This window comes from Elephantulus edwardii, unplaced genomic scaffold, assembly GCF_000299155.1.
Source record: "Elephantulus edwardii isolate Elephantulus edwardi_28Jun2011 unplaced genomic scaffold, EleEdw1.0 scaffold00286, whole genome shotgun sequence".
NCBI lineage: Eukaryota > Metazoa > Chordata > Mammalia > Macroscelidea > Macroscelididae > Elephantulus > Elephantulus edwardii.
This window is the reverse complement of record NW_006400036.1, coordinates 290790-304480: the sequence shown is the minus strand read 5'-3', so window position 1 is coordinate 304480 and position 13691 is coordinate 290790. Positions and strand designations below refer to the sequence as shown.

The 13691-nt window shown below is 39.8% G+C and overlaps 1 pseudogene; it reads left to right on the top strand.

Annotated features, from left to right (window-relative positions):
* The window catches only part of LOC102844317, a 22782-nt pseudogene extending 9303 nt beyond the window's left edge, over positions 1-13479 (top strand).
* The last annotated feature ends 212 nt before the right edge of the window (positions 13480-13691 follow it).

Here is a 13691-nt window from a genome sequence, read left to right as displayed (position 1 = left end):
AATTGGGATGGGAGTGTCAGAGACAGTGCGATTGGCACAGGACAGAGTGGAGTTTAGGGCTGTTGTACATAGGGTCGCTATGAGTCGCAGGTGACTCGATGGCACATAACAACAACAACAAGTCTGACAGGCCGATTTCCTTTTCAGATATGTGTCCTCTCCAGGGCCTTTTGTGTTACTTCAGAGGATCCTTTGAAAGACACAGCATGATCTTCCCATTGTCCCTGTTCACACAGGCTCACAAACTGATCTCTTTCTGTGCCAGGTCCTGACAGTCTCAAACCTGACCCAGATAATTCAACAGAGTGTGGAGAAGAGCTGGCAGGAATCCCCCTTCATGCCATTGAGAAGATCCAAGCACCTACCTGCAGTGGTGAGTCAGCTTCCATTGGTCCTGAGATATTACTGACCTTCCCTTCTTAAGGCTGATGAGGTGGTTGAAGTGGTGACCCTTTGGTTTCTTTTCCTTTCTTCTAACAAGCCCTGGATGGGTCAGCTCAGTTATAATATTGAGGGTGGATCTCTTCATTGTTGTTTCTAGTGCTGTTGACATATGTATTTAACAGTTGAGCAATTGGTTCACATACATCTTCTCTCTTCAGTCTCTGTAAAATTATTGTGATTGTTTTTTTCAGTCAGAATTAAGATTACTATAGATTGAGACATACACAAGTTAAATTCCATTAAAAAGTTAAATTATAGCCATCATTCTCCTTACTGGCAAGATTGTTCAGAGTACTGGACTGATGTGGTTATAATGAACAGTAACCACCTAACTCTATGTATAATAAAACAAAGCAATAAATAGAAAAAGTGCTTTATCTAGTCTCCTACTTTCATTAAACGTTGTTGTAGTTGTTTTGTGCTGTTGAGTGGACATACGACTCATATGGATCTGTTTACCACAGATCTGAAACTTGCCCTAACTCGTGCCGTCAACAGAACCTGCAGCATGCTCCAGTCCATTGTTACAGGCAGTGTGCCGGTCCATCTCCTTGATGCTCATCGTCTCTTTAGCTGAGCCTTCACCTGTCATAGCATGATGTCTTTTTTCCTTGCTAGCCAAAACTGGAAATTCCTGAGGCATTTGCTGCAGAAGGTCAAGGATTACCACGTTAAATATGAATTGAAGCTAAACATTAAGAAAACAAAGATTCTGACCACTGGCTCAATTAGCAGCCTCATAATAGTGCTAAAGAGATTGTTATTGTTAACAGCTTCATTTTGCGTGGCTCCACAATCAACACTCAGGAGTCAGGAAAACAAGATGAATTGCAAGGGAAAATCTGCTGTCAGGGATCTCTCCAGAGTACTGAAGAGCAATGATGTCAGTCTATAGACTAAGGTGCACTTGATCCAGGCCATAGTCTTTGTAGTTACTTACTGTGCATCAGAGAGCTAGACAAAGACTCAGAATGACAGAAGAAGAATTGATGCTTTTGAGTTCTGGTGTTGGAGAAGAGTATTGAATACACGGTTGACTACTAGGAGAACAAAGAAGGTCTTAGATAGGGTGAAGCCAAGTTGCTCTTTAGAAACAAAGATTTTTTTTTCCCCTCACAACTCAGCTTTTTTGACTTCCAGCATGTCCCCCTTAAGCCTCATCTCACATACTGTGGGCATGTTGTATGTAAGGAAGGACCCGTCCATAAAGAGGGACTCTGTGCTTGGAAGATGGAGGAACAGCACAAAAGAGGAAGACCCTGGAAGAGATGGATTGACTCGGTGACTAGGGTAATAAAGATAGGTGTTTCAGAGACAATGAAGTTGGCTCAAGGTATAGGTGTTGTACACAGGGTTGTTATGAGTTGCAAATGACTTGAAGGTACATAACCACAACAACAGCAGCCCCCTCCAGATTACATTTCCAATGTATGTGAGATGAAGTTTCACTGTCCTTGCATCTAAACTGCACCCTGTTTGCACATCCTCTAAGAAAGGAAGACTGGTTTTTGTCAGTCCTTAGGATAGATACTCAGCCATCTTTTCAAGCACAGCAATTCAAAAGCTTTGATTCTACTTTGGTCTCCTTTATTCATTGTCTGACTTTCAGATTATAAGTAATAGTTGTCACAAATCAGAGGTAACTTAGTCATTAAAATGATGTTCTTGTTCTTTAGCATTTTGATGAGGTACTTGACAGCAGATTTTCCTAATGCAATGTTTCTTTTGATTTTTTGACTGCTGCTGCCATGCTTATTGATTGTGGATTTAAGTAAAATTAAATCCTTGATACCTTTTATCTTTTCACCATCTGTCACAATGTTTCTAGTTGACTCAGTGGTAAGAATTGTTTGTTTTTATATTGGTTTGTATACATTAATTTGTTTACTTTGTGTTTCATACATGTCCATTGTTGTTGTTTTTATTTGCTTCTTTCTCCACCCACCAAACTTGGGACCTCATGATTTCTTCCACTCCTCACCCTCGGTCCACATTTTTACTGTCCTTCCCTTTTTGTATATATCTATATACATCTTACTGGTTATCCTTCTATTTTTACAATAATGGTCTTACACAATATTTGTTTTTATGCTCCTGTATTTGTTAACCCAGTATAATACTTTTTAGCTTCTCCAATGTTATGTAGTATTTTTCAAAATCATTGCTCCTGAATGCTGCATAGTATTCTATCCTGTAAATGTACCACAACTTCTCAATCCAGTCATTTGTTGATGGTCATTTGGCCTGTTTCCATGTTCTTGTCATTTTGAATAATGTTATGAACACGTGTGTAAAAATTTTTGTTTCTGTCTCACTTCTGTATTCTTCAAGGTATTTGCCTAGCAGTGGAATAGCTGGGTCATACAGAATCTCTACGTTTAACTTTTTGAGAAAATGCCAAACGGCCTTCTAAAGTGATTGTAGCATTTTACAATCCCACCAACAGTGTATGAAAGTTCCAATCTCTCCACATTGTCTCTAGCATCTGTTGCTTGCTCTCTTGTTAAACTTTGCCACTGCAGTTGGAGTGAGATAATATCTCGTTGTGATTTTGCTTTGCATCTCTTATTACTAGTGATTTTGAACATTTCTTCATGTGTCCGTTGGCCCACCAAATATCTTACTCTGTGAAAGATCTTTCCTTATCTTTTGCCTATTTTGTAATTGTGTTATCAGTCTTTTTCTTGTGGAGGCTTTGTTTTATTCTGTAAATTTTGATTATGAGACCCTTGTTTGACAAATGTTTTTTTCCCAGTCAGTAGGTTTTCTTTTCACTGTTTCAGAAAGTCCCATTCATTGATGTTGTCCTCTCCTAATGGCTTGAAGTTTTATTTCCTTGATGTTGTGACTTAGTACATATGCCAGGGCTGTATCCTGTCTCCATATGTTTTCTATCTTCATGCAGAATAGCTTACCTGAAGGCTGGGCTCTGTGAGGAGAAATGTGGCACCAGGGTTGGAGGAAGAATCATCAGCTATCTGCATTATACAGATGACACAACCCTACTTGCTGAAACTGAGGAGAACCTGGAGCGCTTGCTGCAGAAGGTCAAGGACTGCAGCCTTCAATATGAATTGAAACTCAACATCAAGAAACAAAGATTCTCACCACTGAGCTGATTGTCAGCATCAGGATGGATGGTGGAGAGACTGAGATTGTTCACAGCTTTAGTTTGCTTGGCTCCACAATCAACACTCTTTGTACCCTCAGCCAGGAAATAAAAAGGCATATTGCAATGGGAAAGTCTGGTTAGAGACCTCCCAAAAGTACTAAAGAACATCGAAGTCAGTCTGGAGACTAAGGTGCACCTGATACAGGCCATGGTCTTTACAATCACTTGCTATGCATCAGAGATGAACAATGACTAGGGATGATAGAAGGAGAATTGATGCCTTTGAGCTGTGGTATTGGAGAAGAGTATTGAATATATCATGGACTGCTAAGAGAATGAACAGGTTTATCCTGGAGAGAGTGAAGGCAGGCTGCTCCTTGGAGACAAGGATTCTGAGGCTTTGTCTGACATACTCTGGGCCAATTGCAAGCCAGGACCAGTCCTTGGAGAGGGACATCATTCTTGGGAGGGTGGACAGACAGCACAGGAAAGGAATACTCTTGATGAGATGGATTAATTCAGTCTCTGGGGTAATGGGGTTAGGCGTGTCAGAGACAGTGAGATTGATACAGGTTAGAGTTCAGGTCTATTGTATGTAGGGTCACTATGAGTCTACGGTGACTCGACAGCAAATAACAACAACATGATTTTGTCCTCTAATGTAACTTTCCAGTAAATAGTAGTAAGAAGAAATATTTCCTATAAGTCAAACATTTTAATACTGGATAAGAAACCTGAACTCATTTTGCTGTAAAGTGTCACACCCTTTGCCTTCTACACTCTTTGTACACCGTTACAGTTCTGAACAACAGAACTGTTCAGCCTCTGTATTGGCTATTAACCAGCAGATGCTCCTTTGGGTCTCTCAAGAAGTAGTACTGGTTGTTGTTCTTAGGTGCCATTGAGTCAAGTACAACTTATGTTGACCCAATAAACAACAGATCTGAACCCTGTCCTTTCCTGTTCATCATTATTATTCCTGATACATGTGAGCCTTTTGCTGCAGTCAGTACATCTGATTAAGGACCTTCCTCTCTTTCACTGACTCTGTGTCTTTCCAAGCATTATGTCCCTCTCCAAGGCATAGCCCCTCCTAGGAACATGCCCAAGATCTGTGAGTATTCAAAGATATTTCAAGATAAAGACTTGGCGGTCTACTTCAGAAAAATCAGCAATTTAAATTAGAGCTAACTGTTCTATCTTGATGCTCCTAGAGTGTCCTTGAATCAGAATCAACTCTATTGCTATTGGCACTCATATAGTCAAATAACATAAATACATATATGTATAATACCAGAGAAATGTCAATCTGTGTTTCATTGACTATGCAAAGGCGTTTAACTGTGTAGATCACAACAAACTATGGCTGACTCTGAGGAAGAATGGGAATCCCAGAACATTTGATTGTGCTTATGCAAAACCTATACTTGGACCAGGAGGCACGTGTCAGAACAGAGCAAGGAAGCACTTCATTATTCAAAATTGGGTAGAGTGTATGCCAGGGATGTATTCCATTATTTTCAATGTATGTGCAGAACAGATCATCCAGGAGGTTGGGCTATATGAGGAGAAATATGGCATCAGGATTGGAAGAAGATTCATCAACACCCTGCGTTACACAGATGACACAGCTCTGCTTGCTGAAACTGAGGGGGACCTGAAGCATTTGCTGTAGAAGGTCAATGACTGCAGTCTACCATATGGATTGAAGCTCACATCAAGAAAACAAAAATTCTCACCACTGGGCCAATTGGCAACATCGTGATAGATGGTGAAGAGATTTAGATTGTCAATAGTTTTAGTTTGCTTGGCTCCACAATCAACACTCTTGGTACCAGCAGCCATGAAATCAAAAGGTGAATTGCATTCTGAAAGTGATCTCAGGGACCTCTCCAGAGTACTGAAGAGCAACATTGCCAGTCTGGAGACTAAGGTGCACCTGATCCATGCATCAGAGAACTGGACAATTGCAAGGGATGATAGAAAGAGAATTGGTGCCTTTGAGCTGTGGTGCTGGAGAAGAGAGTTGAATATACCATGGACTGCCACAAGAACAAACAATTTCATCCTGGAGAGGGTGAAATCAGGCTGCCACTTAGAGGCAAGGTGTCTGAGGCTTTGTCTGACATACTTTGGGCATGTTGCAAGGAAGGACCAGTCCTTAAACGACATCATGTATGGAAGGGTAGAGGGACAGAGAAGGAAAGGAAGACCATCGATGAAATGGATTGATTCAGTGACTAGGGTAATGGGTGTGGATGTGTCAGAAACAGTCAAGTTAACACAGGATAGAGCAGATTTCAAGGCTTTTTTACGCAGGGTTGCTATGGGCTGAAGGCAACTTGATGGCATTTAACAATAACAACTATTGTTCATAGCGACCCTACATTACTAAACCCTGCTCTATCCCTTACCAATCTTATTGTCTCTGACACACCTATCCCCATTACCCCAATGACTAAATCATTCCATCTCATCTAGGGTTTTCCTCTCCTGCCCTGTCCCCCTCCACCCTCCCAAGCATGACATCCTTCTCTAAGAACTGATCCTAGCTTGCAGCATGTCCAAAGTATGTCAGACGAAGCTTCTGAATCCTTGCCTCCAAGGAGCAGCCTGTCTTCAGTCTCTCCAGCACAAACTTGTTTGTTCTCCAGCAGTCCAAGGTATATCCAATACTGTTCTCCAGTACCACAGCTCAAAGGCATCAACTCTCCTTCTATCATCCCTAGTCATTGTCCAGCTCTCTGATGCCTAGCAAGTGATTGCAAAGACCATGGCCTGTATCAGGCACACCTTAGTCTCCAGACTGACGTTGTTGCTCTTCAGTACTTTGGAGAGGTCTCTGACAGCAGAGTTTCTGCAATTAAATTAATCCTTTAATTTCCTGGTTGTTGGTACCAAAATGTTTATTGTAGAGCTAAGCAAACGGAAACTGTTAACAATCTCAATCTCTTCATCGTCTATCATGATGCTACCAATCAGCCCAGTGGTGAGAATCTTTGTTTTCTTGATGTTGAGCTTCAATTCATATTGAAGGCTGCAGTCCTTGACCTTCCACAGCAAGTGCTTCAGGCTCTCCTCAGTTTCAGCAAGCAGTGTTGTGTCATCTGAATAATGAAGATTGTTGATGATTCTTCCTCCAATCTTGATGCCACATCTCTCCACATAGAGCCCATCCTCATGGATAATTTGTTTCACATATAGATTGAAAAGATATGGAGATAGGACACATCCTTGATGCACACCCTTCCCAATTTTGAACCGTACTGTGTTTCCTTGCTCTGTTCTGATGACTGCCTCCTGGTCCAAGTATAAGTTTCGCATAAGCACAATCAAGTATTTTAGGATTCCCATTCTTCTCAGAGACAGCCACAGCTTGTTGTGATCCACACAGTCAAATGCCTTTACATAGTCCTCTAGTACTCTTTGCTTTCAGCCAAGATCCATCTGACATTAGCTATAATATTCTTCATGCCACAGCCTCATCTAAACCCAGCCTGCACTTCAGGCAGTTTTCTGTTGATGTGCTATTCCAGTTGTTTTCTAATAATCTTCAGCAGCTTCTTGCTTGCATGTGATATCAGTGATACTCTTTGATGATTTCCACACTCTGTCAGATCACCTTTCTTTGGAATGGGAACAAATATAGATCTCTTCCAGTCAGTTGGCCAGGTGGTTGTCCTCCAGATTTCTTGACACAACTTAGTGAGCACATCCATAGCAGTGTCTGTCTGTTGAAATATGTCATTTGGTATGCCATCAATTCCTGCGCCTTGTTTCTTGCCAGTTCTTTCAGAGCAGCTTGATCTTCCTCGTCCATCACCACAGGCTCTTGCTCATACATTGTTTCATGAAATTCTTCTGTGTCCACCAGTTCCTTTTGATACAATGACTCTGTATACTCATTCCATCTTTTAATGCTTTCTGGATAATTTAATATTCTGACTAAAGCATCCTTAAGTATTACAACTCGAGATTTACATTTGTTCTTCAGTTCATTCAGCTTAAGAATTTGCTAATTAGGTATTATTTTCAAGATAAGATTAAAGAAAAAGAAATGCATATATTAAAGTGGACAGCAGAATGAGGGAGGATTGTATAACAAATGAAATAATTTTTTTCTTCTTCAAAGAGAAAAACAGACTGCAGGGGAGCGGTGGCCAGGGAGGAAAATGTGCAACAATGAATGAATGGGGTAAAAATTAAATGGAAAGCATATGCTGTAAAAATTACATGTTGCAGGGAGCTCTGGTGGCCTAGTGGCAAGAAGCTGTACTGCAGTCACGGAGGTATGCAGGTCAAATCCACTAGATGCTCTGCTGGAGAAGGAGGGACAATCTCCTCCTGTACCAGTCAAATCTGATTTGATGGTATATACACACAAAATAATAAAATCTTTAAAAAATATATGTATGTTGCATTAAAAATCATTAATAAAAACCAATAAAGATAATGTAAAAAAATGCTGAGCAAGTTCAGCTCTTTTGATTTTCTGATTCCAGCTTTTTGCATATTTTGTTGTAATACTTTACTTTGTCTTCCCGTGCTTCCCTCTGCAATCTTCTATTCAACTCCTGCATATCTTGATTTCTTTCCTTAGCAGTGGCTTCTCAGTGCTCCAGTGCAATATTTAGAGTTTCTTCAGACATCCCTCTTGGTCTTTTCTTCCTCTTCTGTCTTTGTAATGACCTTTTGCATTCTTCCTGGATGATAGTCGATATCCTCCCACAGCTCATCTGGTCTTCGCTCATTAATGTCCAAGGCCTCAAACCTGTTCCTGAGATAGTTTTGAAATTCAAGTGGGATAGACTCAAGATCTAGTAACATGGTAAACGAAATAAACCACAGTTAGAAATTGTATGACAAGCTGTTCTTTCTGTCCATTGGGATCCAGATAACTTGACAGCAATAAAAGGGTTTTTTTTGAGACCTTTAAAGGAGCATTTTTCTAACTGTATTTTATCTTTCCTGTGGGGCTAAGGAAATAGTTTTATTAAAGGCATCGTATTTTATAAGACTGTGAATGGATAAGGAAAGATACCAGAATAGCCCCACAAGGTAGTGGTTGTTAGTGTTATTAAGTGCTCTCAAATCGAGTACAATCCATAAAGACCGTATGAACAATAGATCTGACCCCTGTGATATCCTGTGCCATGCTTATACTTCCTGACATACTGGAGTTCATTTTGGCTGTCATTATGTCAATCTATCTGGGTTAGGGTCTTCTCTTTCACTGATGTTCTTCCTTTGCAAGCTTCATGTCCCTCTCCAAAGAAAAGCCTGTCCTAGCAACACGCCCAAATTATGTGAGATGAAGGTTTATCATCTTTGCATTTGAGAAGCTCTCTGGCTGCATTTTCTCTGAGACATATTTGTTTGTTCTTTAGGCAGTCCATGGGCTATTCAATAATCTTTTCCAACATCACACTAAAGACATGAATTCTGTTCTCCTTACTCGTTCTCTAACTTTCAGATGCATAGCAAAAACAAATGCCACAAAAGCATTTGGGGTGGCATTATGGACATTTTAGGAAATTTTAGTTACATGTATTTGTATATTAATATTTGAATGTTAATGTATTTTGTTACTCTTATAAAATTATATATAATTTAACTTCTGCCAGTTTAATGTTTTCATTTGTATTTTGTGGCATCATTACATGAATGCTGTTACACATCTGTCATCAAAATCTGTTGCCATGTTTCCCATCACCATCAAAAGAAAATCACTTACAAAAATGACAGCAGTGTCCTCTCCTTCACCTGTTCCTGGAAACCACTCCCAAAGTTTGGTCTCTGTGTAATTGCCTATCCTGAATAGTTTATAGGAAACTCTGGTGATCCATTGGTAAGAAACTGCACCACAATTTCAAAGGCACATAGCTTGAATCTACCGATTGCTTCATGGGAGAAAGATGGGAATCTCCTGTCCTGCAATTTACTGCCTTTGAATACCCACTGTAGAGTTAGCTACTGATCATTATTCCCACCATGGTACACCACAGCCTTTGAGTGCCAAGTGCAGCTCTTTACCACTGAATAATCCATGTGCTACCCAAAAAACAAACAGGTATATCTTGGAAAAAGTGCAGCCACAATGCTCCTTGGAAGCAAGAGTGGTGAAGCTTCATCTTCATATTTGCACATGTAACTAGGAGAGACTATTCTTTGGAAAGGAATAACAGGTTGGAAAGGTCAGCAAAAGAAAGGAAGACAGACCCCTAACAAGGTGGTTTGACATCATGGCTGCTGCAGTGGTCTCAAGTGTATCAGAGATGATGGGGATGGTTAGGATTCAGGTCTGTTGTTCACAGGGTGCTAAGAATTGTATGCAACTCAGAAGCATCAAACAACAACACAGATTGCTCATATTAGTTTGATTTGTAATAATTGAGCTTTGGTTGTGTTGTCTCTAGGGAGTTGTGATGGTTTGAATCTTCCAGTGGCTCCTCAGGAGAAAGGTAGTCAGCATCTTCTCATGTGATTTATACCTTTAGAATCTTCCTGGAGGATCAGCTGTGAGTCAGTTCCATCTTGACAGAAGTGAGTTAAGAGAAAATATTTATCCTTTTGTGATTGATTTATTTTATTCACCACAGGAATTCCAGGGTTGAACCATGTTATATAATGTGTATGAATTTCATTTTTCCTTCATGTCTCACATATATTTGGTGTATTGCCAGGAAGGACAAGTCCTTGGAGAGGGGCATCATGCTTGCAAGGGTCAAGGGACAGGACAGGAAAGGAAGACTCTCCTGAGATAGAATGAGTTGACTCAGTAGCTGGGGTAATGAGGGTAGGTATGTTGGAGACAGTGAGATTGTTTATTTTTTTTTCCCAGGCATTGATACAAAACATCTTTATTTGAAGGCCTAGTCTGTGAGGATATGGAAAGAAAATAAAGATATGTGCAAGGTATCCACAGAGACCATGGAACTTAAAGAGCCTTTAGATAGAAACTAGACATCCAGAACCAAAGCACAGGGAAAGGACCTGGAGCCTGTAGGAGAGTGATGGTGACCAGGACGCCAGAGGGGGGCAGGGTAAAGATAGGGCACAGCTATTGCACTTGGGTCATGAATCACAGATGACTGAATGGTGCATAACAGCAAGAACAATACTGAAAAAAATTTAGACATCTCTGCACATAAAACGCTAAAACTTACAGAAATTGGTAAAAAGCTTTGCCTGCATCTTACAGGTCATCAGTTATTTATATTTAATAAGGAAAGAGACTTGATTAAAAAATTACTTAAAGAAAAAAGAAAAGAAACCTTGATGTATGAAAAGTGAATTGTATTTTCATTGCTTACTTCAGGAATTAGAATATAAAACAATGACAAACAAACTTTAACATAACCAAATCACACATATTTGAATTTAAAATACCCAATATTTATATAGTAAACATAGATGGCACAGTTATTCCAGAAATAGACTAACCCCAAGTATGTTAATCTTGAAGTTTTGAATGACTGGAACCATTAGAACATTCAGCTGTAGCCCAGATGTCAGACAGTAGTCCATAAAGCAGTGCCTCTGAAAAACACCTAGGCATCTCCTTCTGAAGAACTCAGCCACTGAAAACCCTGTGGAGTACAGTTTACTCTAACACACATTTAGAATTGTGCATTGGATTAAAGTGCACATCAATTGGTAACTGATATTCAGAGCCTTACTTTGCATGTGAGAGAACACAATCATGCCACACTGGTAAGAACCTTTGTTAAGGTTCTGATCAGAAATGCAGAGAAAGATTGATGAAGAAAACTACCATTATCTAGACTAGTTAAAACACAAGAAATTAATTTCCTACAGTTAGAGAATTCATACACAATTATGTGTCATGCATTTCCGTGATGAATGATTATTTTACCCTTACAAAATAATATTTATAAACATTCTTTTAAGGTAAGAGAAAACACCTTTGCCATTTAAAAGAAATGTTTGGATTAACAAGTTCAGGCCTTGTTCTCAATGTTAGCCTTGAAAGATCTGATACGTGGAAGAGAAAGATAGTTTCTTTAGGTCTCTGGGAGTAACAGAATAAACAAAAGTCTGAAAAGGCATTCTACCTCTTACACAGTAATCTAAAGTGTACATCACTGTGTAGTGATACTAACCAAAACCAGAGTTAGGATATAAATATATGTAATGTTTTCTGGGACTTAATAATATACATGGATGTTGGATTAAATCACAACCCAAAATATTCACTTTTCTGCAACAGCTTCATGATAATAAAGCTTCTTCATGGTAAAATTAACAACTACAGCATTTGATTGTTTCATTTTATAGGAAAGGGAGAATGTCTATGAAACTTATGAATGGCATATTTACTTTCTTTTTGTTCAAGCTTGACAAAGAATTATATTTTGCAGTACAAAAATCTCCAGTACTGTGTGAGAAAAGTACAGTTGTGGTCTTTGGAATAAAAGACAGGAAGAAAATGTTACAAATAGTTTTTCCTGAGGAAGTCAGAGCTGCTGTACATCGCAAGCGACTCAGTGGCATATAAAAACAATAACATACAATGATAGGTTTGGAAGCAGGTGTGGCATCCCCTTCCTAAATAACATGCCTCGGGAAACTCTTACTTTAATAAATGTAGATAGTTGTAGAGGGGATTCAAGCTTTTTGTTCATAGGGTTGCAATAAGTCATGCTCAAACCAAAGACAATCAACAACAACAACACCTTTTCAAAAATTATTTAACGGTATTTCTCTGTAATATGTAACCAAACCCCAAAATCAATATGTTTAATTATATATTTTCCCCCTTTGCTTCCTAATAAATCTATACTGTTTCATTATGGAGGGGCCGATAAAGTTCCAATGGGCCCTGATTTGTTTCTCCAAATTTTTCTTCTCCTCAAGAGTGGAAAACTTAATCTGGAATGCAGGCACCTGAATTTAGTGCAATACTATTAGTATGTATGCTGGTTTTAGGACCTTGCTCATTAATGGCCTCTTGGTGAAAAGAGCCCATACATTATGATGCTTTTTAGTTGTCATATGAAGGAGAAAACAGAGTGTAAAATTTACTGCAATATTTCAGATCTTCTTTTTTTCTTTTAGGAGACAGACAGGAGAATGGCCAAGAGGACCTCAACTTAGAAACCTATTGGAACCAGGAGCTATCAGATACCCCTTGTCACATCTCAGGAGAGGCCTCCCCTCAGGGTCCTGTGATTGACCTCTTTGGTGGGGATAAACAAAGATGGTGTGGAGAAGGAGATTATCTCCCTAAGGCACAGGGACACCTCCAAGTTGAGGAGAGACAGGTTTCTGGGGTACCAGTATTTGCCTGATTCTCACCCAAGAGGTCTGTCTGGGCAATTGCTCAAACAGAAGCAAGAGGCCTCCAAGAAGGACCAGTTGAGACGTCAGACGACCCAGAGCTCCTCACCTGCAGAGAGTGTGGGAAAACCTCTAGGAATCCTCAACTTGCGTTTCACCAGAGAACTCATACTGCAAAGACGTATTTTCAGTGCCCCACTTGCAAGAAAGCCTTTCAACAGTGTTCAGACTTTGTTAAGCATCAGAGAATCCACACAGGACACAAGACTTGCAAGTGTGATTGCTGTGGGAAAGGCTTCAGGGACTTTTCTAGATTATGCCACCATGAGAAAATCCGCACTGGAGAGAAACCATTTAAGTGTCCTGTCTGTGACAAGAGGTTTTGCAGCAGGTCCCACTTAAATGGACACCAGCTGGTCCACACAGCAGAGAAGCCCTATAAATGTCCTCTCTGTGAAAAGAGTTTTCACTGCAGATCCAACTTAAATACACACAATAGGGTCCACACAGGAGAGAAGCCCTATAAATGTCCTTTCTGTGAAAAGAGGTTTGGTGACAAGTCCTACTTAAATAGACACCAGCTAGTCCACACAGGGGAAAAACCCTTTAAATGTTCTCTCTGAAAAGAGTTTCATTGAGCGGTTCCAAGTTTAATAGACATCTGCAAGTCCACAAGGGAGTTCTCTCTTTGAAAAAAGTTTCATTCTGAGGTATGATTTTAATAGACACCAGCAGGCACATGCAGGTGAGAAACCCTACAAATGTCCTCTCTGAGAAAAGTTTCATTCACACTTCAAGGTTTTTTAGACACCACTGGGTCCATACAAGAGAGAAA